The sequence below is a fragment of the Sylvia atricapilla genome, chromosome 4 (genome assembly GCF_009819655.1).
Source record: "Sylvia atricapilla isolate bSylAtr1 chromosome 4, bSylAtr1.pri, whole genome shotgun sequence".
In the NCBI taxonomy this organism is placed as follows: Eukaryota; Metazoa; Chordata; class Aves; order Passeriformes; family Sylviidae; genus Sylvia; species Sylvia atricapilla.
Window position 1 is genome coordinate 21,229,467 of NC_089143.1, and position 15,314 is coordinate 21,244,780.

Genomic DNA, 15,314 nt, shown 5'->3' on the forward strand with positions numbered 1-15,314 from the left:
AAAGAATATATGTGAAATTAAAAGCTTCTTAGTTGTGGAGTAATTCCTTATGGAGTTTCTAGGGCAGAAACTACACTGTAGATGGGAGGGAAACCACTCACATTGCTACTTGCCCAGCTTTTAATAGGTTCCAATGTTCAAGGGTATTCCTGAAGATTTGTATCAATAAACTACCAAATAAATTATTTAGGGAAAAAAAGGAACACTGCCCTTTACTCTCTCTATCTGCATTGAACATACACTTTCAGATATGCTGCAGTCAGCAAAGGGCTCATAGGTGTACGCCTGACACTGAACAAGTAGGATCAAGGTGTAAAAGTTTATCTGCATTAATAACAAAATTCCTTTTTCAGCTGCTGAGTCTATTAGTCAGAATGATAAGGTCAAGAATGCTTTACTGCAATGTCTTTGGAAGAAAGCCCAGGTTAAGAGATCAGAGCTTTGTACAAGCATTGGCCACACAATTTCTCCCTGAAATGAAATTCTCTTCATTAAGATACCTTCTTATCTCCTGCCCTTCTTATACTAACAAGAAACTACTTCAGTGGTTTCTGATATCCTAAAGAGCACTCCAATGACTATGTTGTGGTCTGTCCTCTGCATGCAAGGCTGAGACAGTTACCTTCATAATTTTCTCCTGGTTCTTAATGAAAGTTTAGTGCAAATGAATGTATTTTCAGAAATTTTCAATTTAAAGAAAACCTATCAGAGTGTTCCTGGTGAATACTACCAAAAAAGTGAAGTAATCCAGAAAATTAAAATAAGCCATATTTTAAGAGAAATATGGCACTGGTTTTTGGGGGTTAATAGAGTAGTAATACCTGTGGTGAATAGGTAGAATGCATGTCTGAACATCAGAAAATGAGGAAGAACTTCTTTACTGTGAGAGCAGCTGAGCATGGGCACAGGCTGCCCAGAGTGATTGTAGAGTCTCCTTCCCTGGAGATGTTAAAAACCTGTCTGGACACAGTCCTGAGTAACATGCCCCCTTCTTGAGCAGGGAAGGTTGGACTAATGGTCTCTTTCAACCTTATGCATTCTGTGTCTCTGCTGTTCTGTGACTCAGGTGTACATCCATGTCTGCTGCTTTCCTTGGGGCATTTCCACCACATTACATTCCTTGAATTTCCTTCCTCTTCAACAGAGTAAATGACACAAATAGCAGATACAAACATCAAGGAAACAAAAAGTACTCATTGCTTTTAATATGAAGAGTAATTATTAGCTTCAGGAAAGAACTGGCTGGGCAAGACCCTTTTTTCTACCTTATACAACTCTGAACCTCTTGTGGCTGTGTAGCATGACGTCAAGACCCTCTCAGTGGCTTTGATCTACGAATTCTAATCCAACCAGCAAACAGATCACATTTTATTCTCTTCTCTTGTTAAAGAGAAATCTGCCAATGCCAAAATGACTGTGACAGCCAAGGGGTAGAGGCAACGAGTTCCTGTCTAAATTAGTACCCCTTTTTTTACCATTAGAATATTTTAAAAATGCTGGAAAACACTGGAAGCAAATAAAGTTAGTGACATTGTCTTAATCTGGTCTGAGACAGTCTTTTCTTACCAGGTATTTGGTATATATTATAGTTAATGTTCATTTCAAGCTGCCTCATAAGGATAAACATTTTGAATGGAAGTGAAGAACACAGAATTAAAATAAAGAGACCATGCAAAAATATAAAATTAGATTTTTTAATTTATGAACAGGAAATACAAATCTTCTGAATTGCTGTTCACCAAGGAGAAATTTCCATGAATTCACATTTAGTTGATGTTTGCATGGTTCACAAGGTCTAATTTGTATAAATGAAAATTGCTCTTTAAATAGCAACGGTAAGGTTAAAAAAGGTCAAATTTCAACATAATAGCATGTTGGAGTAGGGCTGTCCATATACTCTGTCAAGATGAGGAATATTCTCTCTCCAAGTGCACCGAGTGGCTGTTGTGACAGACACGGCATCAAAGAGGCTGAGCAGTAACAGGAGTAGGAAATTTCCACAGAATTGGCAGGTCCGATTTAATCACAAGACCTCAAAAAAGTGAATGTTGCTGGACAGAAAGCACGGATAGTGAAGCTGGGAATAAAATAATTCTACGTACAACCTTCAAGTGAAACCCCCATCAATTCATTAGTAAGGATTAAATCAAATACTCTCTGATGGGTTTTCCTGACTGTTCTGCAGGAGCTCTAAGACTCAGCTCTGCAAGGAAATGCCCTTGTCACAGCACCTGGCAGCTCAAAAGCTGAGTTTGGTTTTATGTCTCTTGTTAATTAATTTGAACAATTTTCTAGAAAATGAGGGGTTTTAATATGTTTTAAGTTTTAAATTTACCATTTAGAACAGGTTGTCTGTGGAGCATCACAGAATCATAAAATATCCTGATTTGGAAACGACATATCAATATCACCAAGTCCAACTCCTGGCCCTGCACAGGACAACCCTGAAGCTTGATGTAACTTTCTTTTTCACAAGAGAGAATATAGACAAAATGGTTGCATGTGCTGTGTGGCACTGATGTCTCCCTAGGTCCTCCTGTCACACAAAGCACACAAGAGATTTATTTTCAGCCTGCTTCCCCACCTTAGGGCAGCACTGAGCCATCATGGCCTTTCTCCTTTGAGCACCTGAGGCAGCTCAGCTGTCCATGGTTGGCACTGCAATGCTCTGGGCAGATCTGCACCAAGGCACAGAAATACAGCACACAGGCTTCAAATCAACTGGAGTTGCAGCCCCTTTTTTAACTTGAATGCATTTGTGAAACTTGTTAAATATACTGTACGTTTCCTAACAACAAAGAATTTACCTGGCTGTAAATGTGGCCCCATCTGTCTCTTACAACTGAGTCACATGACATCGAGTTCTCTTTAAAGTAGATTTGTATCTTACATATAATTATAATGTGCAATTCTGGAGAGAGAGAGAAAACAGATCTTTTGCATTTGCACAACACTAAAAACAGAGGGGCCTCGGGTTTGTGAGTCCATGATTTGTGATGAATAATAAAATATCTACGAACAAAAATCAGACTACATATGAATGTAGTCTGGGCCTATTGAAACCCATGGTCATTTTGGTACTGGCATCAGTTACACAATGACTTCTTCATCTTTTCTCACATTTCAAACAAAATGCAATATTTTAGCTCAATGGAGGAAGTTGTGGGAAAAGAACTCAATAAATTGCCAATTTGGAGCTTTCTTCATTTGGTTCTTTGTTAAAGCCAGTTAAGTGGAATCTATAAAATTCAGGATGGTAGAAACACTGATGAAAATGTTACCAGTGAGGTTTCCTGTTTAGGATTAGGAACTTGGTGTTTGCCCTTCTGTCTGAAAAAGCTTAGCATTTGTGATGATTTGTGGTGATTTTTATTTAAAAGGGAGAACAGAAAATGGAGTAGGTATCCTTTAGTCATACCTAGGATATGGCCTCAGCAGTATCTAGCAACAGCTGAGTTGCTGAAGCAAATCTCTGCAGTCGGTGTGATTCGTTTTCACAGTGAAGTGCCCTGTTCCAAACATTTGCATCTTGTCATGTAGCTTGCTAGAGACAGTCTTGGGTGGAACTCAGCAACTAGGAAAAATGTTATAACATATTAATTTATTAAAAAATCTACAAGAGTCCTAATTCTTGCTTACTGATAGAAAGTCCAGTTTTTAAAAACTGTACCTCTTACATTTTCAGTTTAAGAGTTCTTTACTGTTATGAGGAAAGCCACAATACTGAATCGGGATGGGCTAAGGCTAACATGTGACCTACATGCAAAGAGTACTTACATTGCAAAATGAATGACCCTTTTTAACCTATAACCTGGCTTGGCATTGCTAACACATATTTCATCTCAATACTTGTTTTAACCTTGCTCTACCATGGTTGCACAAACATGCTGCAGCTTTCCTTCACATCAGATTTCTGTTTCTGCTTGTTCACATTTAAGACCTCGAAGTTGTGCTCTGCTGTTGTTTTTGAAGCAGCTGAAAAACAAAGTGCACAGTGGGCCAAGGAATCTGGTTTGCTCTAGAGAAACTTTTTTGGTGTTATTTCTTGTTATATCTAGATAATTGTTTTTATTAAGCTATGTTCATAGCTGTGACAGCAGGACTCCAAATAGCTTTTTAAAACTGTATTAAACTACAAAGTACCTGGACTTGTAAAGAAGATAGGCTGATCCCTTGTGCAGTGAGTGGAGCATCATGGACCAGTGAGCTGTCCTGTCCAGCTGGGTCACCAGACTGCAGGAGGAACATGTTCTGATTCTGTTGGGAAGGGGTTCTAATATTTAAGTCCTTTCTCAAGTTCAATATTTAAAGGGAATTGTGAGAAACATTTGATAATCTAAGACATGACAAACTGGATTGAAATCTGCAGCAGAATCCTAGACCACAGTGAGGCCAGGGAAAGGTGTTATATGCAGCAGCAAGGCTTTTGGAAGGAAGAATCCTTCCCTTTATAATGAATAACGTTCTCAGGCAGTACCCCAGTTACTTAAAGACTAAATTCTATTGACTTGCTGCTTGTTCGTGGTTTCGATTTGGTCACAGATATTTTATGTTGAGTGCTGTCATGAATCAAACTGGAACTAAGTAAGAATTGGGGAATTTTGGACTCATTAGAAAAGTAGTAATCTTTAAAAAATATCAGAAAAGAAAGAATAAACAGTATGGTAGGCTTTACTGCTAAGAATCCCAAAAGGCAATTCACAGTCAGCGAATAGCTTTTTAAAGAAATTTGTAGATTCAGGAAGACCAATCTAGACCATGGCAGTCTTAGTCCGTATTTCTAAAATTGTTTTCCCAAAGAAAGGAATTTAAAATCTTTTCATGAACATAACTTTAAAAAGCAACTAATAGTCCACAAATGGCTAAATAAGGTCTTTGGGGTCTCTAATACACAATCTTGGAGTACACAGATGCCCAGGAACCGTGCTGCTGAAGTTATTAGACTTCCTCATAGATGCTCGAAGAGTTTGTCTCGGGATGATGAAAAGCACAAGTTTGTTTTTCAAAGAGCCAATGATGAAATGATAATAAAAATTCATTCATGACCATTAGAAGGAAATATCTGAGTTACTGTTACTATGTCTAGACATGACCGAGACACAATCCTGAGCAGTTGGCTGTAAGAGGCCATGCTTGAGTCTAGGGTGTAGATAAGATGATCTCCAGAGGTCTCTTCCAACATCAAGCATTTTATGATTCTCTAGAATTATTACTCATATTGAAAGAGAATTATAAATTTTAAAATTCAAATAATTTTAATGGTTGTGATGAAGTTACGGTGAAAAGAGCAGTAACCTAAACAAATAGAATATTGTCTCTCTGGTTTTGCTTGATAAATGACTGTGTTGCATCAGTATTTATATCAGCATAACCCTACTGAAATCATCTTTTTCTAACACCCTGGGGGATTCTGCACCCAGCCATTTCCTTGTCTGGCAGTTTATTACAAAATCAAGGAATCTCCTGTGATGTAAAAGTGGGTTCATCCTTCATTAAGTGTTGATGTTTTCAAGAGGAAATCTTGAAATATTCTATCTATTCTATCACCAGCCATTTTTCATTATTCAAAAAAGTTACTCTTCAAAGAAAATTCATCTTTAGTCAACAAGAGCTTGTATATATGTCTGCAAGGAAGGCATGTGACTTCTACATGGGTTCATGAGTTCTGGGTGAAAAAACCTGCCCGATCTTCTAACTGTCTGGGACTGTATATACAGTCACTACACTGGTATATATTCTAAGCTGGAATCGCCTTCTCCCTATATCAATCAGAAAGGCTGCATGACACAGGTACAAGATACAGGAATTCTAAATAATAGGGAGATGCAGTAACCTTCAGGTCTTGGGTAAAACCCTTAGGTCAAACAACACTGTAGTGACTGTCAGTACCTGACATGCTGTTGACCTGTCCCAGTTAGCCCACTGTGAGATGACAATGACCCAGTCTGGAAGACAGCAGACTGCAAGGAGCATTCAAAATAGGCATTATGGACAAAACTGTGTCAGGTTTGGCTCCTCCACCCTACACAATCCTCCAGTGTTATCCCAGTAGACTTTGTACCCTCAGGCAATTTCTCAAGGCATGCAACACACCCAGGTCATGTCATATTATCAAACTATGCCCCTGATGGGTTGCAACACAGCACTTGTATAATTTCAGACTTGTTGAACTGATCAGTTCAAAGTGTTATGCTCAGGAGAGGTAAAAATCCAAGTACTGCGCGGTGTGAATGTGAGCAAACTGTCCCACTTTAACCCTGCTTTACCTTGCAGTATGTAGCTGCCTCTGCTTGGTTTTGCAGTCTGTATGCAGCCATGGGGTCTTTGGCCTCCAGGTTTCTTGGTCCTGGTAGGAACAAGAAATATTTCTGCTGGGGCAGAGGGAGGGATCAATCTTGTTAAACCATAGAATTATAGAATATTCTGAATTGGAAGGGACCTGAAAGGATTACCAAGTCAAACTCCTGGCCCTGCACAGAATCACCCCAAAAGTCACACCATGTGCCTGAGAGCATTGTTCTTGAGCTCCATCAGGCTTGGTGCTGTGACCACTTCACTGGGGAGCCTGTTCTAGTGCCCGATCACCCTCTGGGTGAAAAACCTATTCCTAATATCCAACCTAAACCTCCACTGACACAATTTCAAACCATTCCTTTGGATCCCGTCACTGTTCACTACAGAGAGGAGATCAATATCTGCCCCTTCTTCCCCTCACAAGGAAGTTGTAACTGCAATGGGGTTTTCCCTCAGTTCCCTCTTCTCCAGGCTGAACAAACTAAGTGACCTCAGCTGCTCCTAAGCACCAGAAAATAGTGTAGGTTTTTCACCTGAAAATTTAATAGGTAACAAGCAAGACATTCCTGGGTGAAACTTAAATGCCTTTGATATGTATCAGGCCAAATTTGATGCTCTAGTAGTTCTTTCTGACCTTAACTTGGGTGAGTTATGCTGCGTAGGGAGATGTCTCACCAGGGGGCACTGGGTAGCCAATTACAGCCCACAGAAGAGTCGCCTAAATTGTTTCCTTTAGTAATTTCTTTTGTGTGACACATTACCATCTTCTCAGGTAATAAGTGACCGGAAAAGCATTTTCTTGCCTAAGAAAAGAAATGACACAATTTATGAGGAAAAAAAAAAGTACTAACACAGTGCTTAAATAAGTGCTAAATAAGGTAACAGGAACATAAAAATCAGTCAAATATTCCTGTAAAATCTACTGGCATGCAGCAATGATTGTAATGTAGGTGTTACCTTAGGTGTATCATATTGGTGGTATGTGTTGCGAAAGAAACAAGGAAACTATGACCCTAGCAAACAGGAGATTGTTCCACTTACAGTATGTAAATCGAAGAGTCTCTTCTATAATCAAATAAACCTGACTTAATTGTCAGGATGTCATCAGTTGCACTTGTTGAATGGCAGCTTATACTGCACAGGACACAATTTTGGCACAGTGTCATACTGGCAGAGTACAAATCCTGCCACGTTCATGAGGCGGGGGTGTGTGACTCAGCGGAGACATCCGTCTGCAGGCTCCTCTCCTACCAAAACCATTTGAAGTAAGACCTTTTGTGCTGTGAATGAGAGGTGGGCACACTGTCTGCACATCTCTAAAGGGCAGTCTTCCCAAAATACTCCTGATGTGGTGGCTGGTGGTCATTTGAGCTCTCTTTCCCCTTTGAAAGGGCAAGTACTAATAATAAACAAGACAAACAATTGAGCAAAAGGAGGAGTTGAATGGACAAATACATAGTGCAAACCAGTTCTACATACCTTCTATAACACATACTGCACTGCACTAGCATAGTGCTGAATGATGCATGAAAATGTATCATGTAAGTATTTGATACATCATGCATTGGACAATAATGGACAAACTCATCTAAAAATACAGGAGGAAGATTTTAAGGTATAGAATTCCAGTTTTAAAAGGATTCAGTTCCAATCTACATACCACTAAGTGCAGTGTGGTTATTGCAGGGCTTGCCTAGATGGTAAAGAAGAAGGATTTTATGGTTGCCGAATTTTAAGCTAATTGACCTGGACCTAAAAGAGCAGCCAAAATATAAATGATTTGATCTTTTTAACAACCTATCTCTTTAAGATTATAGGTTCTATGGAGAAATCAAACCACTGTAAATTGAATCAGGACCATTATGATTTATATATTAATCCATCTTCAAAGTATAGCATTTTTATGGTACCATCATAATTTAATAATGTAAAGCTTAATGATTTTAAGTGAACTCCACAACACAATGCCAAAACAGACAGACATATTAATATTCAAAAATAGTATCTGTTACATGTGTCAGAATCTGGCACCATTTAGAAACCCCCTCCTAGAAGATGTTATCTTTGACACTCAGGTTTATGTTATCTAAACTGCTTTCCTCTTCTTTAAAAATATCCAGAAAGTTAAAAAATACTTAGCAGGACTTGAATCAATTTCAGTGATTGGCACTCTTCCTTCCTAAAACCTAGTGTTGCACCATTGCTACTTAAATTGTAATGAAGGTGTTCCAGAGGTTAATACTTATAATAGCTTAATGCCAAGGTGACAGAGAAGCTTGAAAGTAACAATACTTAGAAAAGCAAATTGCCTTTCTGTAAATAATCACTCAAAGCCAGTCTTACATTTCTATGCATCACCAGGTCCAAGGAAGAGACGTCAAAAAAAGGATTAGCCCATTAATGGGATATCCGGCTCACAGTGCTGGGTGGATGCTGCATTCCTGGAAACTCTGTGGATCTGGGAAAAACCAGCAGCAAGAGCATATGATATACTTTATCTCAAGCTTTCCTTTCATAAGCCAGCCAACTTCGCAGCTGAAATGGGATGGTCTCTGCTGATCATCTGCTACCTTACAGAAGAGAGTGCATTGGTCACGTCATTCAGAACCTACTCTAAGGGAACAGGAAGAGATGGAATGGTCTAAAGCTTTTAAATTAAGTCTCTTCTGTTTCAGAGCAGCATTGCCAAAGGCCTAGCAGGACTTGGTGATGACACTCTAAGACCCTCTGGGAACCAGTACCATCACATTGGAGGTACTGAGTGGAGTGACTGGTGAGATCCTCTCTCAATGGAGCACAGGGGATGGGAGAGCACACACATGGACACCCAGCCACACACCTGATGCAAGAGATAAAACATGGGTCTAGCAGCAATGCTTCAGAAACAGGCTTGATTTTCTTTTGGTCTGGAAGGCTGATCTTAGGGAGGTCCTCTTCAAAGATACAAAAGATCTTCTAAAGCCAGGATTGGGCTAGAGTCTGGCAAAAAAGTAGTAGATTTTTATACCTGTAAGCATCAGAAGCCTCATCAAATGAAATTCAGCAACTCCTCAGAGAGGAGAGAGCTATCTGATTGGCTGAGCTAGATGTTTTCTCCTACACGCTATTAAAGAATGCTCTTTTAGTCATTTGTGCATATGGGTGAGTGTGCTACAACATCTGTTCTACACAGGTGGGCCACGGTTGAGATGAGGTTAACTTCTTTAACTTCTTAACAGCTGAAATAGTAGAAGCTGATAGCAGTTGATGATATAGCTGTCCACCAAGTCCCCAACGATTTTTTCTGGGAAAACAGAAGTGCCAGGTAAGATACACAGAACAGATGATACAAACAGATCATACAAAACCTGTATCAAATCCCAGTTTCTGTGACAGGAATCTAATTCAAAAATGCAACCGCCTGTGCTTCTTCCTCAAAATACACATTTCTGGCTCATGGAAAGAGCTTTGACTCTAGATTATAACACAAAAATTGAACTATGGACTGTCAAATAATGAAATGCTCATCTTCTGGAAAAGGGGGAATGAAAAAGCTTTCTAAACAAATCCAGCAATCTCTACTCAATCTCTTCTGAGTATGCATGGGAAAACTGTCTGCCTCTGTCCCCAGACAAACTCCCAGCACACCCTGCTGCTTGGTCCCTGTGGGGCTCCCAGGCCATGTGCCCACCTCCAGCTTTTCCAGTGCCTCCACTGCCCAGCTCAGGTGAAGCAGGCATAGTTTACCATCCCACCAGTGTTCTCCAGGGACCAGGGTGTCAGAGGCCAAGTAGGGCCAGTCAGCATCCTTTGTCCTTGCTGTCTGTCCAGCTTCTGTGACACAGCCTTGTTCACACCAGGCACACAACCTGAGCAGCCACATGGCCCAGCTCAGTGCCATGTCCAGCTGTGCTCCCTTCATCCTAACAAGACAACCCAACTCAGCTGAATTACTTTGAATTACACTGTGGGCCTTGGGCTCATTTTCTTTTTGATATTCTGTAATCAGGTCTAGAGTAGTAAGGTCACCCTTGAGCCTCCTCTTTTACAGGCCAAACACTCCCAGCTCCCTCAACTTCTCCTCATCAGACTTGTGCTCCAGACCCTTCACCAGCTTCGTTGTCCTTCTCTGGATTCTCTCCAGCACCTTAACCTTCCTGAACTGAGTGGTCCAGAACTGGTCACAGAAGTCGAGGTGTGGCCTCACCAGTGCTGAATACAGGGGGAAGTCACTGCCCTGCTCCTGCTGGCCTCAATATTCCTGATCCAAGCCAGGTGCCATTGGCCTTCTTGGCCACCTGGGCACACACTGGTTCTTGTTCAGCTGCTGTTAACCAGCACTCCCAGGTCCTTTTCCACCAGACTGCTTTCCAGACATTCTGCCCTCAGCCTATAGCATTGCCTGGGGTTGTTGTGAGCCAAGGGCAGGACTCAGCATTTGGTCTTGTTGAATTTATTACCACTGGTCTTGGCCCATTGATCCAGCCTATCCAGATTCCTCTGAAGATAATGACTGGAGAGATGGCAACTGGACTCATCAATGGTGGTGAGCCTTTCTCCACTGCCCTGCCAGAAATGCTCGTGTGAGAGGATGAAATGACATTATTATCAAGGAAGCCTGCTGTGTATGTCCCCTCAGGCATAGCTGCATCACCAAGAAGCCCGGAGCAGCTCTGCTGCTGGGAGACCTAAGTCATGTCAGGCATTGTCTTTTGGGTATCCCTGTGGCCCTCAAGCAATCTGCTGATGGCACGTGTCTCATAGCCCTTGAGACCCTGCCCACATTGCCAGTGCAGGACTGGCTCTGCAGCTTGCCCAAACCTGTCAGCTGCAGTAAGCTGCTGCAAATGCAAAAACCATCAGCACTCCCCTGCCAAGGAGTGTAATCTACTCACCTTGAAAGACCTTCCCTTCATATCAGTCCTCTGTTGGCTCAGCTGGTCACTGACTCTTGCACAGTCCAGCTGTGATGTTTTCTGTGCTTTCATGGCTGTCAGAATAGGTTCAGCAAACCTCCAGTTCCAGATCTTTGTACAATTGATTTTGCTGCCTTGTTATAAACGGCTGTCAATGACTTTGTTATCCTAGACATTAATAAATTAAGTTGTGCTGACCACAATAAAAGGGGAGTTGATTTAACTTGTTTTGTTGATAAGTCATAGATGATCTAGTCACCTGATAAAGGCTCGTTTCATATCATTTGTTCATATTTTGTTACAGTATCAAAACCATTATATGAACCTCCACTGTTTTCAGCTGCAAGCACCAAAATTATTCTCTTAGCCCTGTTCATCTCCTAAAGTGATCACTTTTACAAGGGTTAAACTTCTAGCTCACACGCTGTTTTTCACCGGATTCTCTGTCCTGCCTTGCAGATTGAGGACTCATCACCTTGTCTTTGATTCAATTTGGGCCAGACGTCACTTTCCCTGCTCTTGTAAGGAAATACTGTCACAAAATCGCCCTTAAATACAGGCATTTAAATCTAGTAAAAATTTATCAATGCATAGTTGACACTGCCTATCTTTTCATCTCTTTATTTCAATATGATCTAACAAAAGATGTCCCTGTCCAGAGTGAGGAGGGGTTGGTGATTTATCAAGTCCCTTCCAACCCAAACCTTTCTAGGATTTTTTGATTCTTTCTGCCTGCTTAAGTTTCAGTCCTCTCAGTGGCGCTTTCTATATAGCAAATAATAAAGAGCACTGCTCATCATTATGGTGCTACGCTGATCTGAGACGATGTTCCGGCTGTAAAACCCTTGCCAAACAACCTTGTTCCCCTTGGGACACTGCTTTCTGCTGCGGGACCTCCCTCGCTGGCAGCTCTGGGACAGGGAGCAGGAGCAGGAGCGCAGAGCAAGGCGGCCACACGGAGATCTGAGCAGGGGCTGGCCCAGCTGCACGCTGCCGTCCCACGCAGGTAAATCATTCCCGAAACAGAAATAACTTGAAAGAGTCGGTCTGGGCGGGACAATAGCTGGAAACGGAGCGAGAGATGCCGTCAGCAGCGCTGCTCTGCCACCTGGTGCTGGAGCACGGTCCCGGCTGGTCCCCGCGGCTGCCCTCCGGCCGGGGAGGACCTGCCCCGAGCGCCGCCCCCGCCGCAGCGCAGCCAGCAACCCGGGACAGCTCACCGCGGAACTGCAAAATCGTTCTTTAACCCCGGATGATATGTACTGCTAACATCATTCCGCTTTCCACAGGGCAGTCCTAGTGACGAAATTGTGTCCCAGAATGTGGTAACTACAGGTTGCAAAGATGTAACTGCTACTTGCCCATAATTTACAAGCACGTGGTGTGATACTTGTGGCAGTCCTGTGCAGGGCCAGGAGTTGGACTTTGATGATCCTTGTGGGTCCCTTCCAACTCAGAAATTCCATCTATATTCCCTGAATCTATTTTCGTTTTGAATGTCTAAGTTTAAAAAGAACCAAATATGTACATTTATTATCTGAATAGGTGTGTTCTTAACCCCTTCCTTACCTAATGTTTCCCTTCTACATTTTCATATGGTGCAGGTGTTTCCGTAATTGTAAACTGGAGCAAACTGGCTTAATCTGTAGCATGCATTAAAGATTTGGGTTTTAACTGCTTGGAAATGGATTGTCCATTACGATTATCAGAAAATACTCAGCAGAAGGGACTGTTTTCCACCTCCAAATAAATGCTGTTGGGAAATCTGAAGAAAGACTGTGTCTAAATACCTTACATTTGACTGACTTGGCTGCAGCTTCTTCCCCAAAGTTTCCTAATCCTGGAACCACTCCCCCTGCCTTGCGGGGTTGTACCTGGGTGCAATGGGTTCCTCTAGAGTCTCTGCACTAAGAATGATACTGAGAACCCTGAGCAGACCAGCAGCAAGCCAGTGCTGCTTCCCTGCAGGTCAATGGGCATATGAAGGGCCTTCAATGATGACACATGGAGCAAGACCCTGTGTTGTGTACCAGTCATGCACAGGTTGCAAGCTGCATATAGACAACAGGGTCCAGGAAACAAAGGTTAAATATGCCAACTCAGAAATCTGGCGTGCCTGCAGAGCATGAGAATCCTTGCAAAGACATTTTTCAATGTTTATTTATTTGGCCATAATATTCACACCTGTCTACCCTGACAAGATTCCCCCTTCCCATTTCAATGCCTGCGAGCTTTATAGAGTAAAGCAAATCAACATGTCACACTGAGGCCTGTCTGACATGTTAAGCAACTCTCAGGTAGTCAGGTCATCTGACAGTGCAGCCTGAATGATGTTGATAAGCCATGTTTAAAGGGGTTTCTAAATACAGGTGATTCCCTTGTTCCTGTGGGACAGACTTACTGGCAATTACACAGACCAGGCAATAGAGGGTGTCAAGCAATTTTGGGTATCATAGAAGAAGCCTCTTTTGGTGTCAGGAGTAAATTGCACTTCAGGCTTCTATCTTTCTCTGCAGCAGATCAGAACTGACTGATCTAACTCAGAGGTGGGCACAGTGTTCACAGAACAAGCTGGCTGGTCTGGGCTAACAGCCCCACTGCTGCCAGTTCCACAGGCAGTATGCTCAGCTGCCAGCTAACCTACAGAGGGGGAAAAGGAACAGCTAAGCCTGGCTTGTATACTGAGTTTCTCCCAGCTTGGCTCATAGAGAGTTAATGATCTGTAGAACTTGATAAAGATGCCTCTATCTTTGAAGCTCTTCTCATCAGGATGTAACAGTTATTACAGCTCCAGGACTAAACATTTCATACATGAAGTTCAGAATGATTTTAAAGTGAGGCTTATTCCTCAGACCTGATGTGCTTTCTGCAGGTCTCAAGCAACAAGGCAACAAAACATAAAGTTTCTTCTGCTGTCTCTGTGTTAACAGAGAAACACAGCAGTGCTGTAGATATTTAGAACATGCACAGTAAAGCTTTTTTGTTCGAATTTTTCAAGGAAAAATTGAGGTCTGTCCTTAAATGAGGGAAATAAACTGGCATAAGGTGATAGAAAAAGCTCAAGTACTCAACACTTTCTGGCTTTGGTTTTCACAGACAGGCCTGCTCCCACACCTCTGCATGTGCTGGTAATGCTCTAGAGAGGCACAACCACCAGGAAGAAACAATGTTAGGGTCTACCTAAAAACTGGTTGTATTCAAGTCCATGGAGTGGTGATGGGACAAGAACAGAGCTGTAGAAGTGGTTTGCCCACATGATTATGAGATAGTTAAAATACCATACAGGGCTCAAACCGTGTTTATCATAAGAGGGCTCTGATCACTGGAAAAAGACCTCAACTCTAGGTAAAAAAAGACCCAAGGAACAGAGGCTAGTTTGCTTCCACTGCAGTCGTCAGAGGGATGAAAGTACACTTCTCCCTGGAATTTAATCCTAAATACTTGCAGGACACAGGTATAACCAACATGGGACTTTTCACAGGCAAATCACACTTGACCACTCGATAGTTCTGCATCTCACTGCTGACAGCAATGCTGATGAGGTGAGGGAGGTGATGCAGCACATCCAGGCCTCAGACAATTCCTCCCACAATAGCTTTCCTTAGAAGCTGAAGTGTGTGGGCTGGAAGAAGTCAGTATCTTAACATCCAACTGGCAGCTAGCAGGTAACAGAGAAAATATTCCAGGGGGACAATACCAAGGGCACAGTGTTCAACCCTCTCCTGCTAGTAATACATAATGTAAATGAGTGGTCATGCAACACAACTTGGAGTCTCAGGTCAGATATTAGGAAAAACTTAAATGGAACAGATTAGCCAAAGAGGCTGCGGGATGTCTACCCTTTTCAGTTTCTTAAGACTTGATTAGAAAACAGAATATAGCTTGCCCATAGCTTGCCCATAGCCTTACATCATACTTGAGACGAGGCCTTTAGGGTCCCTCCACCAACATGTCTATGAATTGGTGTAACAGACTCCATTCCTGTCAGTAAAAATATCGGTATTTCAAACAAACTGCCTTTAGTATGCAAAACACACATTTATTCATTGCAGTCTGATGATTGTTATGGGTCCTTTCCAAACTGAGATATTATATGATTCTTTCTTTGCTTAGCTTCATTCCCAG